Consider the following 18,238-nt stretch of genomic DNA (forward strand, 5'->3'; position numbering starts at 1 on the left):
TAATAATAAAATACTCATTTTCTCTAGAGAGTTTGTGTCCAAAGAACACTGTTTCCTTCTGGGAGGCTGAAGTGTACTCCTACTCGGAAATACTTGAATTAACCAAAATTTTGGCCCTCTTTGAGTTTTCAGTTGTCAGTGTTTGCAGCAGGGGAATGAGGAAAGACTGATAAAAAACATTAGTGAATACTGCTCCTTGCATTCCTCTCCCATCTGTGGAGTCAAGAACTAAAATATACCACCAAATATGTGGTTATCACATTTTCAGTGTTAGTAATTATTGTTTTTTAACTGCAAAAAAAAGTCATTTAAAATTTTTGTTTATTTTCCCAGTGGATTGGCAAAATGATTGAATGAAACTTATAGTAAATCATTCCACATTAGATTTCTGGCTTTTATGGAGATTAGGATAGTTTTCAATTTTTTTAAGCATTCATAACCTGGAAATCCCTGTTTAGAAATGACCAGCTACCACTGAAGAATTAGTAATTTGGGAATGCTCAGTGCACAATATGTATAAAGTAAGGGCATTTGTATTGCCAACTTCCTGTAACCCCTATAGGGATTCATTGCTTCACTGAGTCATTCATTTCCCTATGTATTCATTGAGTTGGGTGTGGGCTTACTAGATATTTAAGTTCTGTTCTTTGAGCTCACTACCTTTTCTTTTGTTTTTTTAAATTTTCAAAAACTCTAAAGAGTAGCTGGAGAAATCTAGAGGAGGTTAGTTCCAGCTGGCTTTGCAGTTTCAAAAACTGATTTATCTGAGTTTTCCATTACTATATCAGTTCTGAATTTATTTTAGAATAAAAACCTTACTTAGAAATAAATTGATAAGACATAAACTGTATATTTGAGCAAATAAGTTTTCCTACAACTCACAGTTTCTTGCAAGCGAACCATTACTTTTAATCTTTTGGTTGTGTTTCCAGACCTATATAAATGAAAACATTTATGTTTTGCTTCCCAAATCAAATTTCCTGGGTAAATGTTAAGATAGAAAATGAGCACAAGAGTGCTATGAAAGAATGTGTAAGGATAGGCTTCCTAAAATCAGTATTTTTTTTAAAGTTAAAAAGTAGAAAACTTAAGAAAAAGATTGTTCTCTGTATTAGAAGACAGTAGTAAGTAAAAATGAACATAGAATTTAAGAGACTAGAGGGTCCGTAAAAACTCTAAAAATTCAAAGAGAAAGAAATGATTAATACTAATGCATTATTTAAGGACAAACTCTCAGCCAGCCTATTACAGCACTAATTTTTTTTTTTTAATCATACTTCATCCAGAATCTAACCTCAATATGATCATGATGTCTTGGAAAACCTCTACTTAGTACTTAATTATCAATATACACTTCTAATAGAACAAGTTGCTTTTAGCTATTTTGTAAGATATGCCATTGTTTAAGACATTTACCATGAACCAGTCACACAGCTCATTTAAAATTTGGTGAGGAGAGAAAAAAATTAGAGGAAATCCTGTAAGATCATAAGGCCATTGACTGCAAAATTAGCCAAATGAATATATATATTATATATTAATATATATTAATATATATTAATATTAGACCACATAATATATATATAGACCACATAATATATATATATATATTAGACCACAAGAACTATATAATGTCTATTGTTATTTATGCAGACAAAGAATTGAAAGGGGCTGATCGTAAAATTGTGGAGTTACACAATATATAAAAAGCAAGAAATATCCATTCTCCTAGTGTAAGAGATAAGAATGTAATTTTAACTTGTGATGTTAAGCTTATTTAGATCACTAAACTTTATATAACATTTGTCCTTAATGGAAATTTGTTGTTTCCAATGCTTTCCAGACCTTAACTAGTGTTTAAAAAGTGCTTCCTTACTAGTTGTGAAATAGGATAAAACACCAAGTCATATGAATTGTCTAATCCAAGGATGGGAATTGCCCTACCCAAGATATTTTTCTCTTCATTGTCTCTGGTTCTAGCTTCTCCTCTGATCTGTAATCATTTCTGTATTTTTCCATTCGCACTAGACTCTTCTCAAGCCAAATTTGCTCTCACAGGGTTGACAGGCATCCTGTGTTCAATAAAATATCATAAGGTCTATGATCCAGGCTGCTCAGTGTTCTCTAATTAAAAAACTACTTGCCCATTACTGAACTCTTCCTCTGTTCCTGGCATTATGCTAGGTGCTTACATGTATTATTATCTTATTTAATCCTTCACACAGCTTCATGAAATGGGTGCTGTTATTATCCCTGTTTTGCAGATGAGATGAATGAGGCTGAAAGGTATGTAATGTGTCCTGGTTGGCAAATTTTGTGGTCAATCCTTAGTCCTCATATTATTTTTTTTCAATTCCAGTATAGTTAACATACAGTGCAATATTAGTTTCAGGTGTACTATATGGTGATTCAACTTCCATACATCACCAGGGCTCATCATGATGAGTGCATTCCTGAATCCCTATCACCTGTTTAACCCATTCCCCCACTAACTTCCCCTCTGGTAACCATCAGTGTGTTTTCTATGGTTAAGAGTCTGTTTCTTGGTTTCTCTCTGTCTCTCTTTCTCTTTTTTTCTTTTGCTCATTTGATTTGTTTCTTAAATTCCACATATGAGTGAAATCACGTGGTATTTGTCTTTCTCTGACTGGTCTGTTTCTCTTAGCATTATACTCTCTAGTCCATCCATGCCATTGCAAATGACAAGATTTCATTCTTTTTTATGGCTGAGTGATATTCCATTATCCATATATATATGATATACATATACCACACCTTCTTTATCCATTTGTCTATCAGTGGACACTTGGGCTGTTTCCATAGTTTGGCTGTTGTAAATAGTGCTGCAGTAAACATTGGGGTGCATATGTCCCTTTGATTTAGTATTATTGTATTTTTTGGGTAAATACCCAGTAGTGTGGTTACTAGATCACAGGGTAGTTCCATTTTTAACTTTTTGGGGAACATCCACACTGTTTTCCACAGTGTCTGCTCCAGTTTGCATTCCTACCTACAGAGCATGAGGGTTCCTTTTTCTACACATCCTCACCAGCATTTGTTGTTTCTTGTGTTTTTGATTGTAGCCATTCTGACGGGTGTGAGATATCTCACTGTAGTTTTGATTTGCATTTCCCTGGTGATAAGTGATGTTGAGCATCTTTTCATATGTCTATTGGCCATCTGTATGTCTTCTTTGGAAAAATGTTCATGTCTTCTGCCATTTTTAATTAGATTATTTTGGGGGTGTTGAGTTGTGTAAGTTCTTTTAGAGGGGACATTCCTCAACATAATAAAGGCCATATATGAAAAACCCATAGCTAACATCATACTCAATGGGGAAAACCTGAGAGCTTTTCCCCTAAGGACAGGAACAAGACAAGGATGTCCACTCTGACTCCTTTTATTCAACAAACTACTGGAAGTCCTAGCCACAACAATCAGACAACAAAAAGAAATAAAAGGCAACCAAATTGAAAGGAAGAAGTAAAACTTTCACTATTTGCAGATGACATGATACTATGTATAGAAACCCTGAGAGACTCCACCAAAAAACTACTAGAACTGACAATTCAGTAAAACTGCAGGATGCAAAATCAATATGCAGAAATCGGTTACATTTCTATACATTAATAAGCAGCAGAAATCAAGGAATCAGCCTCATTCACAATTGCAAAAAAACCAATAAGATACCTAGGAATAAACCTAAACAAAGAGGTGAAAGACCTGTACTCTGAAAACTATAAAACACTTACAAAAGAAGTTGAAGACAACACACAAAAAAAGGGAAGACATTCTATGCTCATGGGTTGGAAGAACAAATATTGTTAAAATGTCTATACTACCCAAAGCAGTCTATACATTTAATGCAATCCCTATCAAAATACCAACAGCATTTTTCACAGAACTAGAACAAACAGTTCTAAAATTTGTATGGAACCACAAATGACCCCAAATAACCGAAGCAATCTTGAAAAAGAAAAGCAAAACTGGTGCTATCACAATTCCGGACTTCAAGTTGTATTATGAAGCTTTAATAGTCAGAACAGTGTGGTACTGGCACAAAAGTAGACACACAGATCAATAGAACCTAATAGAAAACCCAGAAATAAACCCACAATTATACGGACAATTAATCTTCAACAAAGGAGAAATGAATAGACAATAACAAAAAGACAGTCTCTTCAACAAATGGTGTTGGAGAAACTGGTCAGCTACATGCAGAAGAATGAAACTAGACCACTTTCTTACACCATACACAAAAATAAACTTAATATGGATTAAAGACCTAAAAGTGAGACCTGAAGCCATAAAAATCCTAAAAGAGAGCCAGGCAGTAATGCCTCTTGACATCAGCTGTAGCAACATTTTTCTAGAATGTCTCCTGAGGCAAGGGAAATAGAAGCAAAAATAAACTATTTGGACCACATCAAAATAAAAAGTTTCTGCACAGCAAAGGAAATAATCAACAAAACTGAAAGGCAACCTCCTCAACGGGAGAAGATTTTGCAAATAACATATCCAATAAAGGGTTAGTATCCAAAGTCCTCATATTATTTGAATACTATGCAGTAAATGGCATAGTTGAACACTCCCTCCTTTTATTTTATGGAACATCATGCCCTTCTGGTTTTCTTGTACTGTAGTTAGTGGTTGAATTTCCTCCTGGATTTTTGACTGGCTCTCCCTCTTGTGGTCTCCCTTAACTATAAGTATCTGAATGCTTTAGAGCTTAATCCTTAGTATCTTATCTATCCAGGCTCGCTTTTTAAGTCTCCATCCGTACTCACAAATTCCTTATTTTATACCTATAAAACAGCTCTCAAAATTAGTCACATGTATGGATTTATTAAGAAAAACAACTGGAAATGAACTTATATTTTTCCTTTAAAATCTACTTTAATGCTTAGATGTCATCTCCTAAAGAAAGTTCAGTCTTTGAGAGATAGTAGACTGTGACATTGTGTCTGGTCTGTTGAAGTTATCAGAGGTCAGAGAAGTGACCAGGTGAAGACAGACACTTCCTTCTGATGTTTTGTAAATGTAGGTTTATCATGCTTAGGATTTTTTTTTAACTGCTCCAGTGATGGCAAAAAGCAGGAAAGTACCTTAAACTTTCTAAGAGATGTTAGAATTTTAGGGAAGGCCTAAGGCCATTCCTGGCATCAGCAGAAAGCTTTTTAGTAACAACTCAAGTTTCACTGAAATAAACTTCAGGAGCTGGACCTCAAACCAGGACTAGGACCAGTAATTTTGGAATTCCACACCAAGTAGGTGATAACACAAGGTCGAGAAAGACTGTCAAGCCTTTTCTTCATCAAGGGAGAGATGAGCCTACTAAAGAAAAGAGGACTGTTAAGGATCAATATGTAAAGAGTTCAGAATAATGGACACATCATTAATAAACCAAGAAAAAATCGGAGTATATTACTGCTACATAGAGGAAAACTAGAAGTATATAATTGCAATAAAAGATTGAAGATAAAGATTTAAAATCTATTTTTTACATTTCTTTAGATATTACTATAATTGTATATTGTATGTAAAATGCTCTTAATTATTTATACCTATAATTATTTTAAAATGTTAAGATAATTATTATTACTGTAATTGTTTACACTTATTTTAGCTCCATAGATGTAAAGCCTTAATTGCATGCCATTTGCTGTGATAAGCACTGGAGACACATTAAGAGAATGAAACACAGTACCTAAGCTCAGGAGACTTTCTGTCTAATGGATTCGACATAGGAAGATAATTTCAGTATGAAAACTGGAGAGAAGAATGCTATTAGTTGGAGAGTGCACAGATCTGGGGGACAATTTATTATGATCTATCAAAAATTGGGATTGAGCTCAGAAAAGGATATTTAGATGCCCAGGTTGAAGTGAGTGAGTTTAAACAAGTAGAATTAGTTAGATGTACAGTGGTATTTACTGTGATCCAGCCAGAAGGAGCGTCAGGTGTTGGTGATAGTGTGTAGACATAACTCTATCAGGATCCTGGAGAGGTTTATAATGGCCATAGTGTAGAGCAATATTATGAGGGTGGAAGAGCAAATAAGACCAGATCAGTTAAAGTGTGTCATTACCAAGCTTCTTATCTCAGGCTCATAAGAAGTTTGGTGCACTTCTTAATCATTCTGTTCCAGATGAGGAATGCAACTCCCTCAATATCAACTTCTTAGGTTCTCTGCCACACTGTGCTCTCCAGTGTTCAGGGCTCAGATCTCTCCTTTGCCTGGTTCAGGCATCAGGTGATTGCGTGACTATAGACTTGTCTCTCCTTGGCTAATTTCCTAAAGATTGTTAACTATGTTCTTGGGGACTCCATCCATCATCCCTTATCTTTCATCTTTTTAGTCATTTCTTCCTTTCTATTTTGCTAAGAGGTACTGTTTTGTGTTTTTTGTGTGTTTTTTTTTTCCTGTACTTCCACTCCTTTTTTGACAATAGACCCTAGTGCCCCATTAAGCCCACAGCTAAAACATTAGCACCTGAAACAAGCTAGGTCCCATTTTTACCTCACCCTCCTAAAAGAAATACTGCATTTTATTCTTCTAGCACAGAAGAGAATGAAGACCAACAAAATCAGTTGTATTCCATATTAAAAAAAAAAAAAAAGACTAGTCCTTCCTTAAACTGGTCTATTTTTTAGGGAAATTCTATAGAGATAGAGGAAAAATGGAGGGTATTTTAGAGTTCCCAGTAGGAAAATAATAATAAAATTTCTGTTTTAGGTACAAAATGTCTAGAAAAGGTAAGTTTATAGAGATAGAAAACAGAGAAGTGGTTGCCTAGAGTGGTGGTTGTCTAGAGTGGTGCGTAGGAGCAGAGATGAACTGCAAACAGGCGTGAAGGAACTTTTTGCATGATGAAAAGTTCTATACCTGGATGGTTGCCCAGCCCTTTAAATTTCTTAAATTCATTGAATTGTACACTTACAATGGTGAAAACATCAATTTTCCTTAATAAATCCAAATAAATTTTGGAAAATCTAATTACAGAGCAGATAATCAGTTCAAATAGAAGCAGAAAGAACAGTTAGAAAGCCAAAGTACCAATATCAGAGAGAGAGAGATGACTGCCTCTGTGACTGGAAGACAGATATTCAAGAGGTTTTTAGGAGATGGTGTTTGTACGGTATTTGGTTGATAAAGTGTAGGGAATAAGAAAGGCACAAAACAAGGAAAATATCCAGATTTCTGACATAAACATCATCATGGATGATGGTGAAACTCATTAAATAAGGAGCTCAAGACACAGATAGAAGGGTGGTTTTGCAGGGGCAAGATAAGAATTTAGTTTAAAGTATGCTCAGTTTAAAATGTCTGTGAGCAGTCTGAGCTGAGATGTCTAGTATAAAGTTAACGATGGTCTATAGTTGAGGAAAGAATTCCAGGCTGAATCTGGTGATTCAAGTGTCAGCAAATATAAATGGTTAATGAAGTTCTGTGAGAGGATGAGATGAAGCTGGAGAGTGTGTAGCTCATGAGGAAAAAAAAAAAAGATGTACTTCTATGAGGAAATCCAAAATATAAGGGATAAAAGAAGTAGAAAATTAACACCATATGTCTGTTGTGGGGTGAGTGTAACTTTCCCTTATCCCTCAAAGTAGAGGGAAACCAGATAATAGTGAGCAATAAAAGAACAGCTATATCATCTTAAAAATTAATCATATTAATCTTCCTTCTGTGTTTCTTATCTTTACGAAGGCCGCCAGCATATACTGAGTAGCCTAAAGCAGACATCTAGGAACAGTCCTTCCTATTTTTTCCTCTTCCCATGTATCAGTCATTAAATCCTATGGATTCTACTTCTTTAACATTTTTAAATTTATACCTCTCTACTTCAGGTCTTCATCGTTTCTCTTCTGGATTACTGAGACCATCTCCTAACTAGTCTTTTTATGTTTGGTCATATTATATTGAAATTTATTATCCACATCACTGATATAGTTAACATTATAAAAGAAAAATCTTACTGTGTGATTCTCTTGCTAAAAATTCTTTGTGTCTTTCCTTTAAATTTTTTATCATCTGTCCCTTATTTGTTTCTCAAGCAATACTTCTCTCCATACCATACCTTACATCTATACTTCACCAGAGTGAATTTGCAGTTTGCAAAAGACTGTGTTCTCTCCTGAGTTCCCAGTCTTTCCAAATGGAATTTTGTAATTTTTGTTTGTTTTGAACAGTCATTTATTGGGGACTTACTAAATTCTAAATAAGTAAATAATTCTCATTAAATCCTTTCAGTGTCCGTATAAATGTTATTATCATTCTCAATTTATAGGCAAGGAAACTGAGGCAAGAGAATAATTGCCCATAGAAAGATAGTTATCAGTAAGTGTTAGAGCTAGAATTCTAAACCAACCTTTATTCTTCATCGAAGTTACTCTCTGTTACCTGTTCTAAGGAAATTTCCTTGGCACTCTACCTCCCATCCGCTAATTCACAGGTCTGTGTTTGGTACTCCTAATTTGGGTTTCCATAACAGGCCTTATGAACCATTATCATAGTATTTACCATAAAATGTTAGAATGACTCTCTTACTTATCTGTCATACTCATTAGATACTGTGCTTCTTTAGGCCTAGGGATATATATGTAAAAATAAAATAAATAAATAACGCAGAGAGTTAATTAATTATTTATATATTTATTTGTGCTTGCTTTCTTGGTGTTTTAGTAAAGCTTCTGATTCAGAACAGTCACTCAATAAATATTTCTGGGAGGGAGGGAAGAAAGAAAGAAGGGAACAGGGAAGAAAGTATTTTTGGGGGGAAGGGGCAGAGGAAGAGGGAGAGGGAGAATCTTAAGCAGACTCTGAGCTGAGCACAGAGCCCAGTGCGGGGCTTGATCTCACGACTCTGAGATCATGACCTGAGCTGAAATCAAGAGTCAGGTGCTTAACCAACTGAACCACCCAGGCGCCCCTAGTCCTAATTTTTTTAGAATTTGATTTCATGTATATACTTAATATATATATATACATATATGCATAGATACATAGATAATGTGTATGTATGTGTGCATGTGTGTGTGTACATATTATAATATGTATTATACACTATTGAGCTCCCATCTGACTTTTATTATGAAGGTAATTCCAAAATATCTTAATCCCATTTGTTAAGTAATTCTTCCCAATTTTTTGGATGTTTTCTTTAACATATAATAAATTTCTTCATATATAAGTCTGTTTCTGGGTTATTCATTCTTTTTCAGTGATCTTTTATTTTATTTTTGAATCAGGATTACATTTTCAAAATAGGATCCATTATTATGTGTTTGTATATAGATATACTTTTTAAATGGTTTTAAGAGTAAGGCATGTTATTTTAGGATATAGAGAAAAACCAAAGAAAATAAATCACCAGTAAGCTTATTTTATTAATAGATTTTCTATAAATATTATATTTCCATAATTCATTAACATATAGACTCAGGCACACATACATGGATTCTGTATTTGTATCTGTGATAAAGTGACATATGGACATACATGTATATGTATACATGTGTGTAGTCTAACAGATTGTTACATTTGACTCTTTGCCCTGAAATTACTCCAGAGGCTCAAAACCTCAGAACTGAAGGTGAGCCCATGAACCTCCACATTTTAAAGTGAGTTGCTAGACTATCTATGCAGGACTTGAAAGGTGAAGGTCATACAGTCAGTGCCAACAGCATCAGCCAGTCTTGCATCTTGGAAGCCGGGAGCAAATGTTCTATAGGTGCTAGGGCATTTCTCCTCACCATAAGTCAAGAAAGAGAAAGGTTAAGAAGTTAGCAAGTTGAGGGAGGATTTGTTTTGCAGAGAGTTAATCATACACTGTGGAGATTTTATCCCCAACATTATGGGTAAAGAAAGTTGAGTTTTTCTTTCTCATCTCAAGTTATGTGATGGGGTCTTCAAGTGATCCACTTGAAGGCCTTGTCATTGGGGTGTGGGAATTTGAGAAAAATAAGAACTGATATTTGACCCATATCTATGAAGTCTAAAGGTAAGAGGCTATAACTGGAGATTTCCCCCTTCCGGGGTAAGTGATATTGAGAGTAAACTGTGCCTCCATCAATGGCAGAGCAAGTGGGTTCTCTGGAAACAAGATGTGAACTGGAGAGAGGGGAAGGGACCTTAAACACTAGATGTATTTCCTGAAGTCCAGGACCTGAGGGTGATAGTTTTAAGTGGCTAGCCTTGGGCAAAGATCTTACAGTGTGGTTCCCAACTAGGATGGTTTCCAAGTAATCTGCTGAAGTATCCCAGGAATGGATGGGGTCAGTTTTTAACATTTGCCATGCCCAGTTTACAGAGATAGGAGCAACCCAAGGCTGTATTTCTCATTTTTTCCTTATTTTTCTTTTCTCCTTAGACCCTATGCTGGAGAAATAAAAAAAGAAATTAGTGAGTAGAGGAAGAAGAAAGAGCTAATAATTAAGTCAACCATAATTTCTTCTCTATTTGTAGATTTGGAAGCCTCAAGGGAGATTAAGCTACTACAGGAAGATGCTTTAAATTAGAGAAGCTCTTTGAGCTTTGCTTATTATATTAACTAGACTGGATCTAAGTGGCTAATACATAAATGTGGATTTTTATAAACTACTTGTTCCTTAAAAGCTATGGGATTGCCTTAAAATTTTATGCAGAGTTAGAACAACCACCCGTTTACAGACACTTGAAGGGATATAAAAGAACAAGAATGAAGTTGGTTCCTTCTTATATCCTATCAAGTCCCATTTGCTCAATAAATTGCTTATATAAGTATGTGTGTTTGTACACCCATGTGTGCATATCTCCGTATATGAGTATGTAAGTGTGGGTATGTGCAATGCAGTTATTTCCAGACATTCTTTTGGATGTCAAGTTTTTTTTAATGTCCAAATAAAATCAAGTAAGCCCTAATTTCTTATAATTTTTGGCATTCCAGTGCCCTCCTCCTTTATTTTCCAAAATTTATGTGGGAGATTTATATATTCTCCTTTGTTCTCTTTTTCTTCATTCTTTTCTGGATTTTATTATTTTATTTTATATTTTTGATATACAGAAAGCTATACATAATTAATATACATAACTGGTGAGTTTAGTAATAACTATACACCCATGAAACCATCAAAACAGTCTATGCCATAAAACTGTCCATCACCTCCAAAAGTTTCCCACCATCCTCTTCATTATTGCTTTTCACTCTTACTTCATGTTTGTTTGTTTTTTTTTGTCTCAGTACTGTGTTCCAACCTGCATCAGATTGCTCTGGTCTTAAGTGCCCCAAACTATGAATTCAATTTATTCTCTTTGATTTTTCAGGGAGCCACTAACAATGCACTTATGGGTAAAAATGAATCTGCTGAAGATCTGGTAACTAGGAACAGAAAGTGAAGTTCTAAACCCTAATAATGATTAATCCTTGACCCTTAACCCTCTCCAGGCTTTTATCTCATAGAATTAGTGCCTTTCCTTCTAGGATCACCTCATATTGGTTGTTTACTTTTAAATAACATCAACATTATTATTATTAATGCATTAACAATGCTCATCTCGTAATTTAGCTATGTAATCTTAAACTTGGAGAGCTTGACTTGCCTTATAATCAGACCCACTTATAATTATTCTGAATCTGTGTTTATTTTCATATTTAACTCCTTAATCCATGAGAAATTTATTTTGTATATTATGTGTTGTATGAAAAAACTTTTTTTTTAAACAGATGGTTAAACCGTTTTCCCAGTTCCATATATTTACTAAATATTCTTTACCCATCTGTTCTGAAGGCAGTTTCTCATTTTTTTAATTCTGTTTCTTTGATTTACCTGGCTTTTCTTAAATCAGTAACTCACAAATAGTATTTTCTAATATGTTATAATATTGGTATACATTTTTTTCTTCTTGTTATTAATTGTTTAGATTCTCAGCTCCTCATTCTTTCAAATGAACTTTTAAGCCACTTCATTAATTTCTATAAAAACATCTTGGGGGGATTTTTAAAAAATTTTTTTTAGATTTTATTTATTTGAGAGAGAGAGAGACAGAGATACTGAGATAGAGAGCACAAGTGGGGAGGAGAGGGAGAAGCAGGCTCCCCGCAGAGCAGGGATCCCAGGATCCTGGGATCATGACCTGAGCCGAAGGCAGACGCTTAACCGACTGAGCCACCCAGGCACCCTCTTGGGGGGATTTTGATTGGAATTTATGAATTTTTATTTTACCATCTTGGCAAATGGTTTGATATTCCATTTAGTCAAATCTTATAATTAAAGTCCTGTATATCTTTATAACAAAATTTTTTTAGAAAAAATATGGAATGCTTCACGAATTTGCATGTCATCCTTGCAGGGGGCCATGCTCACCTCTCTGTATCATTCCAATTTTAGTATATGTGCTGCTGAAGTGAGCACTGTCTTTATAACAATCTTTTGATATACTTCTGACATTTCTTCAAATTGCCATTTCTTCATATTAGACGTCTTCCTTCAGAATTAGGAACACTCAGTTGTGTGGTACTCTCTCCAGTGTAAAACTTCTGTATTTTCCTTTGAGTAAAACCAGAGATTATGGCTTTTAACATGGGGATCATCTGCTTTTAGTCGTCTGTCATTCAGCAGATATTTCTTGATTATTGTATTTTAGGTACTGTTTTAGATGCTGCATATACATCAGTAACAAAGGGGTAAATGACTTGATACTCTATGTAATGTTACATTCTAGTGGGAGTAAAGAATATAGAATGGCAGTTCATGGTAAGTGCTATGTAAAAAAGAATAGAGCAAGATAAGTAGGATTAAGAGTGCAAGGCGAATAGAATAATTTTAAATAGGGTGGTCATGGTACGCCTTACTGGGAACAAGACACTTGTCCAAAGACTTCAATGGATAAGATGAGCTATGCAGACAGAGGATGGGGTAAGTGCTCCTGGCAGAAGAAAGAGATCGTACAACCCTGAGGCCTAATGTACTCAAAAATCATCTGGAAGGCCAGGATGGCTGGAATATAGTGAAGAAGGAGACAAAAGGGGATGAGTTCAGACAAAATGGGGGAGGTAAATTGCATAGGTCTTTGTAGGTCATTATAGTAATTTTGGTTTAACTTTTTATGAGACAAGAAATGATTGGAGGATTGGGTCGGGGAATGACAATTATATTTTCAAGGATTCATTCTGATTTATGTGCTGCTGTTAATAGGGGAGCAAGGATGGAAACAGGGAAACCAACTAGGGGGACATTGCTATACGTGATGCTGCCCTGGGCCGACAGGGTAGCAATGGGGGTAATAAAAAATGGTTAGTTGTAGATGTATATTAGAGTGCAAAGCAAAAGGTTTTTCTTTCTGGGTTGCATTTTTCTCCTTCTACTTTCAGTAAAGAATCTTCATTTTATAACTCTCTGCTGCTGACCTTTTAAATTTAGCTTATTCCTACCTAGATTCTCTTATTAATACAAGTTTTTTCTCTTGGACTTTATATAGGTACAATTCTCTTTTGAAAATATTGAAAATGTAGGGCACCTGGGTGGCTCAGATGGTTAAGCGTCTGCCTTCAGCTCAAGTCATGATCCCAGGGTCCTGGGATCGAGTCCTACATCGGGCTCCCTGCTCAGCAGGGAGCCTGCTTCTCCCTCTGCCTCTCTCTCTCTGTCTCTTATGAATAAATAAATAAAATCTTTAAAAAAATATATTGAAAATTTAATTTTAGATAGCTGTGATGGAAAAAAAATACTGTCTGGAAATCAGGAGAATGTGATTCTTATCCTGGCTGTGTTACTAGTTCACCATGTAATATGGGATAATCTTAGCATTCTTGACTATAAAAGGTTAGAGTAAATGATCAGTATTATTTTTTTGAGCTTAAATGTTCTACCAATCTATGATTCTGTATCTGTATTCTGGTCAGTAAAGAGTTAAAAGTATCTGAAAAATCTTGATTTGGGATCCTTGAAATATCAACAGATTGCTTTGCTGAAGAATTCTTGAGAAGAAATAGGAAGTCCAAAAATGAGCTTATAGTATTTTGGGGGGATGGTGGTCGTCCTTGACATTGCTGGTAAGTGTCTCTTTTTGGCAGCTGAAGAGGGGCCTTTTTCTGTAATGCTTGATTTCATGGGGCCTGCTTTGTCTTTATAATCCTACATTTAGTGGGAACTTGGTTCCCATTTTCTGTCTTTTTTTTTTTTTTTTACCTCCCATGAGAGGATTTTCCCAGGACTGCCTCTTTTTAGAATTACCCTTCCCTATTTCAGTCCTGCATTTCTAAAACCTGATTTGTTGTGGTTGTATCACCATGTTATATATGTACAAGGCAATATTTCCATGCACCTTTTTACCTGTTTCATCCTATCGTTTCCCTGTATTTGACACTCTTCTTGAGATTCCTTTCCAGGGCTACCAGGTCCATCCCCATGTTGCATCCACTGGGACATAGTCTTCATGTGTACCTTGTTCTCTCTTCTCTCTTAGATCACACAGTACATCTGATTCTGTGCCCTGGTGCTGCTTATTCTGCCCTGAAGCTAGCTCAGTCTGTTTTGAAACACATATAACAATATTGTTTCCCCCATTTCAAGGGCGTTGCATTTGCGACTCTGTTTGACACCGGGAGACTAGAATTAAGATACTAAGAGTCTATGAAATGAAAGGCAGAAATAGCTTGTTCTTGCAAATGGAAAGAAATTCACCCCCATTTTGCTAAAAGCACTAGATCTTTCTAATCAAACATTTGACATCATGACCAGGCTGGAGAAAGAGTGTACCTGTTCAGTTACAATTGGTTCTGCTAAGAGAAGTGAATTTCTCATTGTCTGTGCAGCTACAGGAATTATGGTTAATAAAAGCACATGTCAGTCTGACTGAAGCTGTTCTATAAAGCCTTGCCAGGCCACTCTGCAAAACTGGTATTTCCTATTATGAAAACTAAATCTCAAATCATAGTTAAAAGGTAATCAGTCTTCAGGAGAGTGGTCTGTAGAGGTAAGCAGTAATTCAGATTTGATTGGCAACATAGGTTTTTCAGGGAATAGTTCAAAATGAGAAGCATTTGGAGGAAGCCAGAAACACAATCCAAAATGATGATTCTCGGAATTTTCTAACATTGGGTTATTGGTAGATATATGCACATTTTTTAAGTTGTGCTTTCCTAGGAACTATGATGATAGTAAACGGTGGCTTTGCGTACTTCATCTCCTTTAGCTTCTGTAACACGACCTTGTGATAAAGGTATCATTGTCACCACTTCATAGCTGAAGAGACTTGCCCAAAGTTCCTGGATTGTAGTCAGTGTCAGGGTGGGCCTTTCTCCTGCCAGCAGAGCCCAGGCATTCCTTACGGTCCCGTGATGCCTCCTGGAAGGGTGGTGTATGATTGCCTCTAACAACTTTTCTGTGCTATTGCTCCTTGCTTTATACCTGTGTTTATTGTTTCCATCGTTGACAAAGCAGAGCAATAGCACTTTCATCATAAGGTGGTTGTAAAGACAAAATTCAAAGAAATAACACATATCTTAAAAAGAAAAAAAAAGGGGCGCCTGGGTGGCTCAGTTGTTAAGCGTCTGCTTTCGGCTCAGGTCATGATCCCAGGGTCCTGGGATCGAGCCCCGCATCGGGCTCCCTGCTCCGCGGGAAGCTTGCTTCTCCCTCCCCCACTCCCCCAGCTTGTGTTCCCTCTCTCGCTGTGTCTCTCTCTGTCAGATAAATAAATAAAAATCTTTAAAAAAAATTAAAAAAGAAAGAAAGAAAGAAAGAAAGAAAGAAAAAGCCCTATCCAAAGGGAATTAATGTGACCTCACCTAAAAGCTCAATTTTGTATGCAAATTTCATGATTTGAAATAAAATCACTTCCTCTAGTTGAAAGGCATTGTGATTAGATACATTAGTAGCCTAAGTTTAGAAGCATGCACATTTTTCTTTTCATACACCGTTGTGAGAGACAGGTGTTGTATGCCATTTTCCTAGTTGGATCTGCACTGAATCTGTAGTTCTTTGTGCTATAACCAGGTAAACAAAGACTGTACTATGTATACCAATATACCTGTATTGTATATAGGCATCACTACCAACTTTTTGTTTGAACTTTATAAAATTAGTGTTGCCCTACTGCTGCTTTGTCTTCCTCTGAGATAGAGCAGAACTAAGTCTCCAGATATTCTTAACTTCACTCAGGAGAATTTTCCAGTTTGGCAAGTAATCAAGCAATCTTCACTACATGGGAATTCCTTAGGATTTCATTTTTTTTCTTTTGCTACTTTGCTAATATTGATATTGATGTACACAGCTTATCTCCTTTGTTAGACCTGGGATAGTCTGTACTTCAGATTCCATGTCTTGTATGAGTGTGTGACTGTCCTCAAAAGATGCTTAATAAGTCTCTGTCTGGGGCCGAACAAGAGAACACATTTTCATGACACTTAAAATATCTCCCAGGGGAAACCATTTGGATTACATACAGAATTTATTCAATGCAAAGCTAAATAACTCTAGGACTTATTTCTAGGCTACATGCCAATCATACTGAATTTATCAAATTACCCATCAACTAGTTGGAATATGTAGATAAAACAAACAAAAAACAGCTGTTCCTCAAGATGGGCAGACCATGAAAGTTATTCTAGGCCATTGAAAGGACTCTGATTTTTTTCTATGACTGAGATAGGGAGCCATCAAAAGGGGAGAGCAGAGATGTGGCATGATATGATTTATGCTTTAAAAGAATCACTATGGGGGCATCTGGGTGGGTCAGTTGGTTAAGCGTCTGCCTTCAGCTCAGGTCATGATCTTAGGATCCTGGGATGGAGCCCCTTGTCAGGCTCCCTGCTCAGTGAGGAGTCTGCTTCTCCCTCTGCCGCTTCCCCTGTGCATGCTCTCTTTCTCTCTCTCTCAAATAAATAAATAAAATCTTTTAAAAAAATCACAATGGCTGTGAGAGGGTCCTAAATGATTAACATTAGTAATGCTCAGGACACTGAAGTTTTGTTTCTAAAGTGTGATCTAGGTATTAGGGCCATTTTGTTTTGATTTTGAAATTTATTTGAAAATATCTTTGCTATATCAAAGTAAATAAAGTCAGCTTTATTTTTCTAATGTTTTGCCATATTCTGGGCAAGTGGGCAGAAGGTAACGAGGATTAAGTAAAGTAACATGGTCTGAACAGAATTTGTGAGATATAAAAATTTATTGCCTATTCAGTGATAACAAGGGAGAATCTCTGAAGCAGATTGTTTTTGTTGTGTGTTTTCAAGAAAAGATTTAGGGATAAAAATGTAAAAAACAAACACCCTTATTTTCAAATAAGAACTACAATCTGAAAATGTTTTAGTACCAAGTTACTGCCTGTAAGTGATTACCCTAAAAGTTTAGGTAGTTTAGAGTAAGACAATTATTATGAATACCATTGATTTCTTTAATCAAAATGTCAATAATGGTGAAGAAAGCATTTTACTTTTTTTCCCATTTACATTATCTGCCCTACTTTTCATTATTCAGTAATAGAAAGTTGTAAAATAAATCAGTAAAGGTCACTGGACTATTTAGCTTCAGTCCCTAGATCTGATTATTGGAAGGCAGTTCTCTGTGAATGCTTTCATGTTTCCTCATGGTCTAAACGTTCAGAGGAATGACCACTGGCAAATTTGGTTAAAGGATGATTGAATAGCAAGCATGTTCTGGAAGATAGTTATATTCCTTCAGAGAGATTCAGAGACTCCTCTCTCCTGTAATATTTGCTTATATCCCAGAATAAAAGCCTCTCCCTCTCCAAAGGGCAGGATGGGACAGTGTGCCAGTCAAGCTCTGAGTGTCATACTTTTGTTGAGTCTGTGGTACAGTCCTTCTGTTTGTGCAAAATCCTCATTTCCCCCCAAATAATTAGCCAATTATATCAATGCCATTTATTCAGAATGATTTTAGTAGTGATGCCTTTTATAGCCTCACCAGTGCTAAGATGCTCTGTGATAATAAACTGTGTTCTGGTCTAGAAACTGTGTTTCTGGCGCCTGGGTGGCTCAGTTGGTTAAGCGACTGCCTTCGGCTCAGGTCATGATCCTGGAGTCCCTGGATCGAGTCCTACATCGGGCTCCCTGCTCGGCAGGGAGTCTGCTTCTCCCTCTGACCCTCCCCACTCTCATGTGCTCTCTCTCATTCTCTCTCTCTCTCTCAAATAAATAAATAAAATCTTTAAAAGAAAAAAAGAAACTTTGTGTTTCCTGTCAGGATATCTATCTATCTATCTATCTATCTATCTATCTATCTATCTATCTAT

The 18,238-nt window shown here is 36.0% G+C and overlaps 1 protein-coding gene and 1 non-coding gene across 2 annotated transcripts in view; one reads left to right on the forward strand and one right to left on the reverse strand.

The window, feature by feature from the left end:
* Positions 1–18,238, forward strand: part of THEMIS (thymocyte selection associated) — a 171,946-nt gene that overhangs the window by 107,431 nt on the left and 46,277 nt on the right. The gene's annotated exons all lie outside the window — the stretch shown is intronic.
* LOC123325590 lies at positions 12,289–12,393 on the reverse strand. The gene has a single exon (XR_006540526.1). It is a non-coding gene; the product is annotated as a U6 spliceosomal RNA (small nuclear RNA).

The sequence above is a fragment of the Neomonachus schauinslandi genome, chromosome 8, assembly GCF_002201575.2.
Source record: "Neomonachus schauinslandi chromosome 8, ASM220157v2, whole genome shotgun sequence".
NCBI lineage: Eukaryota > Metazoa > Chordata > Mammalia > Carnivora > Phocidae > Neomonachus > Neomonachus schauinslandi.